Raw genomic sequence first — 12541 nt, 5'->3', positions numbered from 1 at the left:
CCAATAGCACACACATCCCTCACAAGGCACTAAATGGACCATGCATGGCACAAAAGGAGTAACAGATTCTATTAACACATGACCTGATAAGTAAGGGACGGAAAATTTGTCAGAGGTTGACATACATGGCGTTTATTGTCGGACTTTGACAATCACAAAACTCAATACATTCATCCGCCGCAAAGAAACGAATAGGAACAGTATCTATCTTTGACATGTGTTGCCAACAGATACATTAAGTACATACAGTAAACACGTCGGCCATGGCGCAATTTTGAAACTATTTAAGCCATTTTCCTGCAATCTGAGCATACTGTGGCCATATTCTCATGTCTGATAAACACATCTCAACCCTAGACTCAACCCTTGTCTGATTAGGCAGACAAAGCTACGCGACACACTTGCAGACAGTGCCTGTCTGACTAGGCTGTTCCATTTACCGTAGACATGCCAGATACAAAATGCCTGAAAAAAAACAATGTGTCCAAGCGAACAATGCGAACAATGCAGTGCAAATTTTGTAGCAATGCAACTGAAATGAGGAATATAACCTTGCGGCTGCAAGAATGCGGAATTAAGCCTAGAAATCGTAATGGTTGGAAGAATGGTTGGAGACCCTGCATTAGACATAATTACAACCAAAAGTTCATCATCTCATCACCAAAAACTCGAAACACATCTGTGGAATTTTTTTTTTTAAGGAGTTTGAATAACATTTTAGCCCTTTTTAGGAATATTCATACGTTTTTAAAAGTTTTTTTAGGAATTTTAGGACAAGCTCAAATTTTAGGGCCGCTGGAAAGCCTGTAGTTAGGGTCATATTATCTTGCAAATATCAGTGCATAGGGGTAACCTGCTCAACAATCTTTTTAGTCATAGTCTACGGGTTTATCGTTAGGGTCTAGTCTGAATTATTCGCAGATGAATTGTCTGTTGTACCGCGAGATTAGCACCAGCAAGACCAGCGAAGCGCTTCAAGACGATCTTGACAAGCTGGATACAATGGACATGCGACATGGCAGATGGGAGTTTAATGCAAGCAAGTGCTACATCATGAATATCTCCCTTCTGCGCAAAAACATCATAAGTACATCTACCCACATTCACGACTCTTCACGTGCAGTATGTCACATCCAACCCGTATCTTGGAGTTCACGCTAGACAGTGCCTCAAGGTGGAACGTCCACATTGACAACATATGTGTGAAGGCCAACAGATTGTTAGGCTTCCTGGCGCCGAAATCGGGCTGGCCAGGCCATCAGCGCATTAAGGAAAGAGCATACAAAACTCTTGTATACCAAGCCTGGATACTGCTCATTCAGTGTGGGGACCCACACCAAAGAGAAATATAAATATAAGCTAGAAATGATACAAAACAGATCTGCAAGATTTGTTACAAACACCTATGGGCGATATAGCAGTACGTCAGCTCTTAAGGACCAACTCGGGTGGCAAGAACTTATGTATCGTAGACCTTTAACTCGAGTGTAGTGATGTAATACAGGTTGTAAACCACCTCAGAGGCAATACCGGCGAATAGATATCTGATCCCGGGATTGTCAGAGTACCAGATCGAAAAACCCCCACAAATTTCGACACCTGCACTGCAACAACAACGCATTCAAATTCTCTTTTTCCCCCGGATGATTCTAATCTGGAACAACTCTACCCGTGGTGTTTGTGGAAGCAACGGACGTTGACATTTTTAAGTCAAGGCTTCACTCCACATTGCACGCGAACCACACTTTAAGAGGACACCAGTTGCATTGCACTCACAATCATCATTATCACCTGTATGTTTATTGGGTTTATCCCTGAGCCTTACTACCTTGTCATTATATCCAGTGTAGTTGACACCGACAAGTACGAGAACATAACATAACATAACATAACAGGGTGGAAAATTTGGATGGATGTTCGGTTCAAGGATAGAGAACATGAGAACAAGGATAGAGAAAACCCCCTCCCCCCTCGGTCGCTTCGCTCCCTCGCATCTCACTCTCACCTATCACCCAATGTTGGCAGCCCTGTGGATCAGGTTGGGGAAAACTCCCTGCTCTGCATGCAGATAAAGGTGGGGAAGCTTCCAGGGCCTTTTCCTTACTTGTTGCTTTTTCTTCTACCTTCTATGACGCCTCCTTTGCAAAAGCATAGCCAAACACAATACCACAGCTGGATTTAACTTCATTTTGGAAAAAAATGCTGGAAGTGCGTCTGCTTGCTGCTAGGGGAAACACTCCCGACCCTTAGTACACGCTAAATCCGCTTGGAACGCCACGAGAGCGCCATGGTTAGAGTACCTCCATAAAGAGGAGGTATGGAGGTACTCTTTATGGAGGTACTCTAGCTATGGTTAGCGCCAACTGTGACTTTGAGTCGTACAGTGTGCGGGGGCCTCACGATCGATCGGCTGCCGAGCGTATGGCGTGCGAGGGCTTACGACTGCGGCCCGAGCAAAATCGTATAGTGTGCGGCTAGCATTATAGTCATTATGGACGCGTTTCTGCGCTTGCGAGACACGTAGCGGTCTGCCTTCCAGAATATAAATTTTTTGAATTTTCAATATTGAAATGACGCTTTCTCGTGCATTCTGCAATTTCTGGCACTGCAAATGTTACATTATGTATACATGCTGGGAGAAAAGAATGAAACGTGCATGAATGACATGTGCATTATGATTATGTAACAAACTGTTATATACAGTAAACACCCGCATATAAAGGAACCCGGGATTTTAAAAACCTCCAGGCTGAAATTGGACCAATAGAGCACCTATTATATTAGACCAATAAATTGTGCCCTAAAATTTTGTATATTCTGATGTTATTTTAGGGTTAGGGTATATAATAAAACTAGCTGGGCTACCCGGCAATGCCCGGGATTTTTTGGGGGTTACTGCTTTTTCTGCTATTTCATGCGTTTCCTGCTATTGCTTGCGTTTCGGCATTTCATGCGATTGCCTGATTTTGAGCCTGACTACAGTTGAGCGCTATAGGATTGCTGTTTACTTTTCTGCTGCGCTAGGATTCGTCTTGAATCAACCGATGATCGAGTATAATCGATGATCGTGACATCACTAATATGTACCTTCAAGAACTCTGGCTGTAGTACTTGGTAAATTGCACTGCAGGTCTTGGGGACCAACAGTCCAATGGTTGTCTCTCCCACTCGGAATATGTAGGCCAAGCTGCGATAAGTCTCACCTTGAAAAATGATGCAAATTAAACAATTATTATTTAAAACCGTATCCACATTTTTTATTTTTTATGAATAATAACATATCCAGAGATTTATGGGGCCAAATATAGGTAAATGAAAGTGATATGCATTTAAAAAAAAGAAATGGGATGGGGTACCTTGTTCAATATATACCGCGTTCACATGGTCATGGTTTGGCTCGGGCAAAATGGGCTAAATTTGGCTCGGGCCGGTTTGAGTCAGAGCGTTCACACGTGCGCAAGCGAATACTATTATTATTTAATATTAATTAAATAATATTTAAATTATTAATATTAATATTACGCAACTATATATCTGTCGCGAGATGGCGTTGTGTAAGATTCAGTGTTTACATCCGTTCCGAGTTCAATTATCAATCTTGAAAACATGCATCCTGATCTAATTTTTCGAATTTTTATACTGTTTTGGACTTTATATTTCGTCGATATTCTGCCTTGGCCTATATGCTGCTCTTTGCTTTTGGAGATACGGCGATATACAGATAGCTAATGCTTCGAGTGGGTTAACTCGGTTTGCTTTCTTTATTCATCCACACGATACAGCGTAAGAAGTTGTGGCGACCTCCTTGGCAACACTAACTTGAACTTTTAAGAGAAACTTAGAAACACCGGCATGTTTCTTAAAACCCGCGTTGGTAACGAAAACGAGGCCGTAATAATGAAACGAAAACAAGGCTACCTAGCCACAAAACCGCACGCAGGGAGAATGATCCGGTCTCCGGTTGTACTGCACCGAATGTAACATCTGTGAGACTGACAATCCAGTACACTCCCCGTCTGATGTCTATTAGATATCACCACTAGACAATCAATACACAACCAATAACGCGATTAATGATCATAAACTATTTACGTCACAGATAGACAGTCAGTCAATCAGGCGTATTAGCTCGGTCACAGGCCGACTGAACTTCACAGTCCTTCCTCCTCGGAGAATCCTGACTTGAGCCTTTCGAACATTACCATCACTCTCACTAGGCATAGCACTTTCAACAATGCCCATGGACCACTCACTTCGCGGCACCTCCTTATCCTTAAGTAATACAATATAACTATTTTTGATGTCAGGCTGGCTTTCTCGCCACTTACGAGGTCTGAAGGTAACCTTCCCTCCAGCGTTTCCAGAATGCATTGGAGAGGACTTGAACTCTCTTCCAATGTTCCCGGTAGATATCCTTCTGGTCAAAGTCGACACATGCCAATGGGTCGCCGCCGACTTTCTGATTAAGGAGTGTCGCGGGACTAAGAACCATAGGGCATTCTGTGTCTGTAGATATAGGTGCCACTGGTCGCGAATTCACTATGGCACATACCTCTGCCATGAAGGTAGTGAGAACCTCATGAGTAAGGTTCTTCACACCCCCTCCGTGTAACATAGAGTCAAGAATTCTCCTTGCAATACCAATCATCCTCTCCCACATGCCTCCCATGTGGGAGGAGTGTGGCGCATTGAAGATGCAGGTGGCTCCCGATTCATACAGGTACTTCTTGACAGGACCGTCTTCGACGTTAACGGTGTCGATCCTGAGACTCCTGGTCGCACCGACAAAGTTGGTTCCTCTCTCTGATCTGAACTCCTTTACATTACCCCTGATGGCGACGAAGCGACGGAGAGAATTTATGAATGCTGAGCTGCTCATGTCCTCTACGACCTCAATATGAATTGCGCGAATAGTCAAGCAGGTAAACAATATAGCCCAGCGCTTGCTGTGTCTACCCCTCGTTCTGCGTGACACCACTGCCCAAGGTCCGAACATGTCAACACCTACACGTGAAAGGTGGTCCAGGTGCGAGGCGGTCAGCAGGCAAGTCGGCCATCTTCTGGTGCTCCAAACGTCCCTGTAGTTTCCTGCAGGTGACACAATGATGAATGATTGCGGAAACAACTCGCATCACCCCTACTATCCAGTAACCATGGCTCCTTATGGCTCCCTCGGTAATTAGCCTGCCTTGATGCTTAACTTTCTCATGAAAGTGGCGTACCAGTAATCTTGCTAAATGACTTTTAGCTGGCAAGATTACCGGGTTTGTCTCTTCTCAAGACAACCTTGATTGAGACGACCTCCAACCCTCATAACGTCATCATTGTCCAAATATGGGTTGAGAGGACTGATAGCACAGTTATTGGGAACAGGTTTCCTATCCCAAAGCCTCTGAATTTCCTCAGAATAGGCATCTCGTTGTCCTTGTCTCCCGATAAATTGCTCTGCCTCTTTGTAGAGATCGAATGCCGACGATTTATCCTTGTCAGCTCCTTGCTTTCTTCTGCTTTTAAAGCTCCTTGCAGCTCGTTTGAGAACAGAGATGGCAGCAACAAGTCTATACCAGCTCGAGAATCGCTCAAATTTTTCAGATATGCTCTCGTCAACTGTGGTTTTACGGATGCCAACCTCAACTTGTGGTCTCAACTCTATCGTTGTCAGGAGAGACTAGAGGGTAGGTCTCCGAAAGGTTATCATTGTCGCGCCTTCTCAATTGTTCCGGTCCTGATAGCCACACACTAGCTGCAAGCTGGTCAGCTGCTATCAAGCTTCGTGTACCCTGATCTGCCGGATTCTGGTCGGTTGGTACGTATGACCATTGCTCAGAGCGTGTCACACGAAGGATTCGCTCAACCCGGTTGGCGACGTATGTGTTGAATCTGCGTGTCGTATTGCGGATGTAGCCTAACACAACCCTGCTGTCACTGTAATATCTGAACACTGTAGGGCTAATGTTCAAGCTTTCACTTACAGTCTCGCCCACTTCGACAGCAAGGATTGCTGCGCACAACTCCAGTCGAGGAATGGTGTGCCCGTGTGAAGGCGCTAGCTTAGCCTTTCCCATAACGAATCCCACTTGTCCTTCTCCATCCTTGTACGTTTTGACGTAGGCAACGGCGGCAACAGCCTTCTCTGATGCGTCAGAGAAAATATGCACTTCTACTTTCTCTGCAGTACTGAGCGACAAGGGTACGTACATCCTCGGAATCTGCAAGTCCTTTAGTTGACTGAGAGACCTCTTCCATTCCACCCAACTAGCTAGGGGTTCGGAGGGTAAAGTCTCATCCCAGTCGACACCCTTTGTCAACTCTCGAAGTAGGATTTTTCCGTGTACGGCAATGGGTGTTATGAAACCCATGGGGTCGAAGATACTATTTAGCGTGGACAGCATTCCCCGCCGTGTGTTAGGTTTCACCTCTAGTTGTACGTCGAAGGTGAAATGATCGGCGTTCAGGTCCCATGACATGCCAAGACTGTGTTGTACAGGTAATGGGTCCTTGTCTAAGCTCAGGGATTTAAATTCCTCTGCCAGCTCCTGCTCCGGAAATGCCTGCATGACTTCAGTGCTGTTAGATGCTATCTTATGCAGCCTTAGGTTCCCTCCCTTGAGCCTTGAGCACCTGCTGTGTTTGTGTCATGATATCGATAGCTTGCCTAGCTGTGGGTAGGGAAGTGAGTGCGTCATCGACATAGAAGTTCTCCATCACAAACTCACTCACGTCTCCTGCCGCATCTTTGACGGTTTCGTGCAAACAATATGTCGCGACTGCCGGTGAGGGGCTATTCCCAAACACATGAGTCCGCATTCGGTATTCGGTGAGGTCAAGGTCGGGGTCATTGTCGCGATACCACAGAAACCTTAGAAAGTCACGGTGGTCTTCTCGTACCAAGAAAGAGTAGAACATCTGCTCTATGTCTCCTGTGATAGCGTAGGCATCCTTACGAAACCGCAGAAGAATTCCCAACAAACTGTTGGTTAGGTTAGGCCCTGATAGGAGCGTGCCATTCAGTGATATGCCTTCATACACTGCTGATGAATCAAACACGCCTCTTATCTTGTCAGGCTTCTTCGAGTGGTACACTCCGAAGATTAGTAGATACAATACTTCCTCTTCCGTCGGCAAGGCGACTTCAGCTGCTCCAGAGTCTATAACTTTCTTCATAAACTTTATAAAGTGTTCTTTCTTCGTAGGGTTTCTCTGAAGATTAGCATCCAGAAACTTTGCACGTTTCAAAGCCAAGGACCGGTTGTTGGGCATCACCTGCCTTGGAGAACGAAAAGGCAAGGGCGCGGTCCAATTCCCTTTATTGTCCTTTGTGATATCACGTTCCATGATCCGATTAAACTCTCGGTCTTCTACAGACAGACCCAACTTCTCGTCGTCTTTTGTCTTGACGAAGAGCTCATCACCATGATATAAAGTTCTCTTAAAGTTCTGTTTCTTGTCTTCACGCTTGCCTTCATGTAGTGTCAGGTTTCTGCTACATGGTTCGAAAATGGTTCCTCGGCCATCACTTAATACATGAGTCTTGAAACTGTTGACATGTATTGTGTCAGGTCTATGTGCCTTCCCTAGACAAACCTCACCGATCACTACCCAGCCCAAGCTGAGCCTTTGGGCGAACGGGGCATCTCGAGGTCCTATCAACTGTTCATGCACATGGTGTGCATTGATTAGGTCTCTCCCTATCAACAGGCCAATCTGGCAATCACGATTCACTGGAGGAATGTGATCGGCGATTTTTCTCGTGGGTAATATTGAGCCACTTCTGGCGTTGGTATTTCAGAATGATCACTTGGAATCTCACTGCATTCTACCATGGTTGGAAGTTCAAGTTCCGAGATATGGTCAATAGACTGAACTATGAATCCATGAGCACGCCTTCCGGAAGACGAGAAGTTTCCTGCACATGACGCCAATGTGTATTTCACCTCTGGGCCTCTGACACCAAGGGCATCCATAAGCTCTGGACTCGCGAGGGTGCGATTGCTCTGATCATCCATTATAGCATATACTGTTACACAGCTTTCTGGTTTTCCTATTGGAAAAATGTTTACTGGCAAAGTCTTAGCACAGGATTTGCCACGGAAACCTTCCCCACAGATCGTTGTACATTTCGATACTACAGTCTGGCCCTCCCCGCCATGAACGTTACTGCTCTCCTGGCTCAGAGCTTCCTGGTTCAGAGTGGCGGAAGGTTCTGCTCTCCTATCTTGGTGCAACCCAGTAGGATGGTACTTGCTGTCGCATTCCGAGCACTTTGATTTTACCTCGCAGTTTCTGGCTATGTGGCTTTTACTGTTGCAACACTTGTAGCAAAAAGAGTTTTCTTTCAAGATCAGTTTCCTTTCATCCAACGGTTTTCTCCTGAATGCTCTGCATTCATTCAGAGAATGAGGGAGATTGTGCAAGGGGCACAGCAAGAAGCTTGAACCGAACTTGCTACCATCTGTCCACCTTACTGCCTTGTTCTCAGGTGTAGATCTTAATTCGGTTTTCCTCACTACAAGTGGCGCTCTGTAATTGCTCCTAATCTGGCTTGGCAGAGACACCTTGATTTCCTCCCTCATGAATAGGAAGCTTGGGTCATTCATCTGTGTTGCCATCTCGTTTACGAAGGCTACGAAGAACGAGAAAGGTGGAAATGCACACGAGTTCGTCTTCTTGTATCTCACTGCTCTGTCCATCCACTTACTCTGTATGTGATAAGGCAACTTGGTCACAACTGGGTTGACCCCTGCTGAAGTGTCATAATAAGCTAAAAGTGCGGAATATTTCGGATCCTCTTTCAGTGATTCGACCTCCGCGAGGATATCTGCTAAGTCATACAGTCGTTTGTAATCTTTAGGATTCACTTTCGCGAAAGCAGTGATTTTGGTTTTCAATGTGTTTTCAACCAACTCTGGTGCCCCATAGCGTTCATCCAGTCTTGCCCATATGCGTTCAAGGCCACGTGCTGGATTATGCGCATTGGAAGCGCTCAGGCTCAATGCTTGTTTTGACGAGTCATGACCAAGCCACTTGATCAACAAGTCAATTTCTTTCTGCGCACTGATTTGCAGTTCTCGCACAATATTAGTAAAGGAACATTTCCATACTGTATATACAGCTGGGTCATCCTTGAATGTAGTGAACCTTGCCATAAGATTTCTTCTCATCAGGTAGTTAGTCAAGTTGTTAATTACCCCAGTGCCTTGAGGCGTTTCCGACGTTGGCGTTGTGAACGGTATCGACTGCATTGCATATGGAGCTGGTGTCGCTACAAACGGTGTGCTACGTGCTAAGCCTGGAGTTGACGTTGCCGAGAATAGTGTTGACACTATCGGTGCTGATGATGCGACGTATGGAATCGAATTCGTGAATGACGTATTCGGAGCGACATGGGGACTAGTAACCACTAACGGTGTAGTGTATGTTACACGTGGAGCTGATGTCTTGACAGATACATCTGGCGCTACATGTGGTGCCGATCCCACAGTGATGTTTTGCTTCTTTAGTTGGACGCTCCTCCTTTGCTCCTCAACGTATTCCATTATTCTTCTATTACGGGATTCCTCCTCCATTATTGAAGAGTGTGAGGAACGATCAGACCAATCTTTACTCATAACCTCCAGCTCTGCGTCTACTATAGCCACTTCCTCTTCCGCCTTCAGTAGACCAAGTTCTATCTTTAAATCCGATTTCTTCTCTGTAACACATTTTCATCATTCTCCACCTTAGCCTGTAGCAATTTTTCATTTTCCTCTAACTGTGCCTCTTCTCGCTTTATGTTAACTGCTCGTTCAGGGAATTTGAGGCGAGCACGTGCTGCTTCAGCCTTCTGCAGTTGCTGAAGCCTTGCGCTACTCCGTGACTGAGCTCTACTGCTTCCACTTTTGGAGTACGCCTACTTGCTGTACATGTACGCATTACATCTCTGTTCACGTTGTCACTATCTAGTGCCTTGCCAGTAATATCTATTTTTTGAATAACAGTCTGCACTGCGACACTGACACTGTCTATTGCACTCTGTTGTGCGATCAGTTGCTGTGTACTATTTTCTGTGTTTGTACCTTCAAAAAATCCTATGAACTGTCCATGTACATGCTTGTATCGATCGAAGCACATGACAACGTTGTACCTAATGTCCAATAGAGGTTCTTTCTCTTTATTACCTATGGTAAGGTCTCTGTCAGTGCCTATAGTCTATTGAATATGACTTAACTCGCTTTTATAGTCTGCTACCCTAGACATGTAGAGGTTTTGCCCTCTCTCCGTTAGAGTTCGTTGGCGTCTCATTCTCTCGTGCTGTACAGTGGAGCTGTCGTCCGGTGCATTGGACGAACAGTGTTCCTGTATGGTGACGTCAGAAGAAGCATCCGGCGATGCGTTGGCCGAGCCTTCGTCTTGTTTGATAGCATTGTCCTGCATTGAAGAGTCATCGTCCACTGCTTGGGTTGAATCGTCTCCTATTGGAGTGACATTCTCCCTTTCTGCCATCACGAGTTTAGCTTTATAGTCCAACTTCTTACTATTCTGCCTTGGCCTATATGCTGCCCTTTGCTTTTGGAGATACGGCGATATACAGATAGCTAACGCTTCGAGTGGGTGAACTCGGTTTGCTTTCTTTATTCATCCACACGATACAGCGTAAGAAGTTGTGGCGACCTCCAGCAACACTAACTTGAACTATTCAGAGAAACTTAGAAACACCGGCATGTTTCTTAAAACCCGCGTTGGTAACGAAAACGAGGCCGTAATAATGAAATGAAAACGAGGCTACCTAGCCACAAAACCGCACGCAAATGATCCGGTCTTCGGTTGTACTGCACCGAATGTAACATCTGCAAGACTGACAATCCAGTACAGTCGAAGTACACGTTCGACACTCGCGGCATCTACCGCTCTGCTGATTTAGCTGGTGCTAAAATTTGGCTCGGGCCTGGTCAGACGTTTTCGATGGGACCAAATTGGCTCGGGCCTGGTCAGACGTTTTCGATGGGACCAAATTGGCTCGTGCTAAATTGGTAGCATCCGCCCATCAACGTGGCGAATACGTACAGTGTAGTTACGCGAGTAACCTCACATAACTTACGAGGTATAAGCTGTCAGTCGCTGTCCTCTAACCAAGATGTTATATGCCTGTATCTCTATTACACTATCGCTTTGTCTCTCTCTCTCTGATATTTTCAGTCGAAGCCAAGCCATTTTTCTATCGACATGATTATGTTTTTGACAGTGTGTAACTATTCAAACTTCATGGTTGAACTAATAAATCAAAGAAAGAAAGGTTATGCTACAAGACTCGACTACTTACTCGACTACAACACTCCGTGTGCGTGCGTGCATATTTGCGTGTGTGCCTGTATGTGTGCATGGGTGCGTGCGTGCGGTGCATTTGACTTGTGTTGTGTGTGCTAGTGAACGCGTATATAGTACAACATCATATTACTATTAGCGCTGGCATTAGCTCCAAGAAACAGTGTGTTCTAAAACACGTATTGACGTTAGTCTCATCGCAGCCTGATCGGTCTGAAGCTGGTATGTGAGCTAAGGAAGAATAAAGGGTAAAGCTTACAAGATGTATAAGCCTGAGGAAAAAATGTTGATTGAATTCTCATTAAATGGTATTACATGAGTTTTTTTGGTAAAATGTAAAATGAATGACACACAAATAGCATTAACAAAACTTATGACTACTAAACAGATCCCTCTGCCAAGCCTCACAAGGTCTTATGGTCCAGTGACCCGATTCCATACTCTGGAGTGCCATTCATGATTCTTGGCCAAAAGGTCCAAGAATGTCAGCATGGAAAAGATCGGAATATTGGAATAAGAAGAAATATCAACAGAAACAGTAATAATAAAATCATATAATTTTTTATCATGTTTAGACCGTTCAGTGCACCGGTTATAGACTCAATGGTCGATGTAAATTCTATTTTATTCAACATATACCATAATAATCAATATATAACATAATGGTGATCGCAAAATATACATCAGATTTCCAGAAGAGGGGAGCCATAGGAACCATATTCTTGAGAGGTCAGTAGGAACAATTTGGTTAGAGTGAATTTCATTTTAGTCTTATAGAAATTTGTGCGACTGGCATTTAAGTGTGTGTGGTGTTTAGTTTTAATTCGTACCCTTCATTAGATGGTGTTGTATTTGGAACGTGTGCTAGCTGGACGATGAGTGATTCTGGAAGCATGTATGACCTTTTGTGCTGCTGTATCAGAATACATACACAGTATGCATGCTGACACAGTGGCTTCTCTAATAGATATATGGTATGGCATGTTATTGATTCAGAGTGGTGCTGAAATGATTCATGGCAATTGGACACTAAATGTGCATTTATTTTTGTTGTGTTGCGTTGTTGTGTTGTTAGTTGTGTTGTTGCTCACACAATATTATATATATATATTTTCCTTCAAGTTTTTTGCTAATAAAACTCCTTTCAACGTTCAGTCAGTGCAGATACTACCGAAGCCTCCAGCTGTGTCCGCGAGAATAACCAATTGCAGTAACTTTCTGGGTTGAGACTCTTTGATTA

At 44.5% G+C, this 12541-nt stretch overlaps 1 protein-coding gene across 1 annotated transcript in view; it reads right to left on the bottom strand.

Annotated features, from left to right (window-relative positions):
• The window catches only part of LOC106807881, a 5391-nt gene extending 2156 nt beyond the window's left edge, over positions 1-3235 (bottom strand). Inside the window, exon 1 of the mRNA XM_014810374.1 lies at positions 3088-3235. The gene's annotated coding sequence lies outside the window, so the exon portion shown is untranslated. The remainder of the gene's footprint in view (positions 1-3087) is intronic.
• Positions 3236-12541: the final 9306 nt, after the last annotated feature.

This window comes from Priapulus caudatus, unplaced genomic scaffold, assembly GCF_000485595.1.
Source record: "Priapulus caudatus unplaced genomic scaffold, Priapulus_caudatus-5.0.1 Scaffold239, whole genome shotgun sequence".
Taxonomy (NCBI): Eukaryota; Metazoa; Priapulida; class Priapulimorpha; order Priapulimorphida; family Priapulidae; genus Priapulus; species Priapulus caudatus.
The sequence above is the reverse complement of the archived record's forward strand: the minus strand, read 5'-3'. Positions and strand labels throughout refer to the sequence as shown.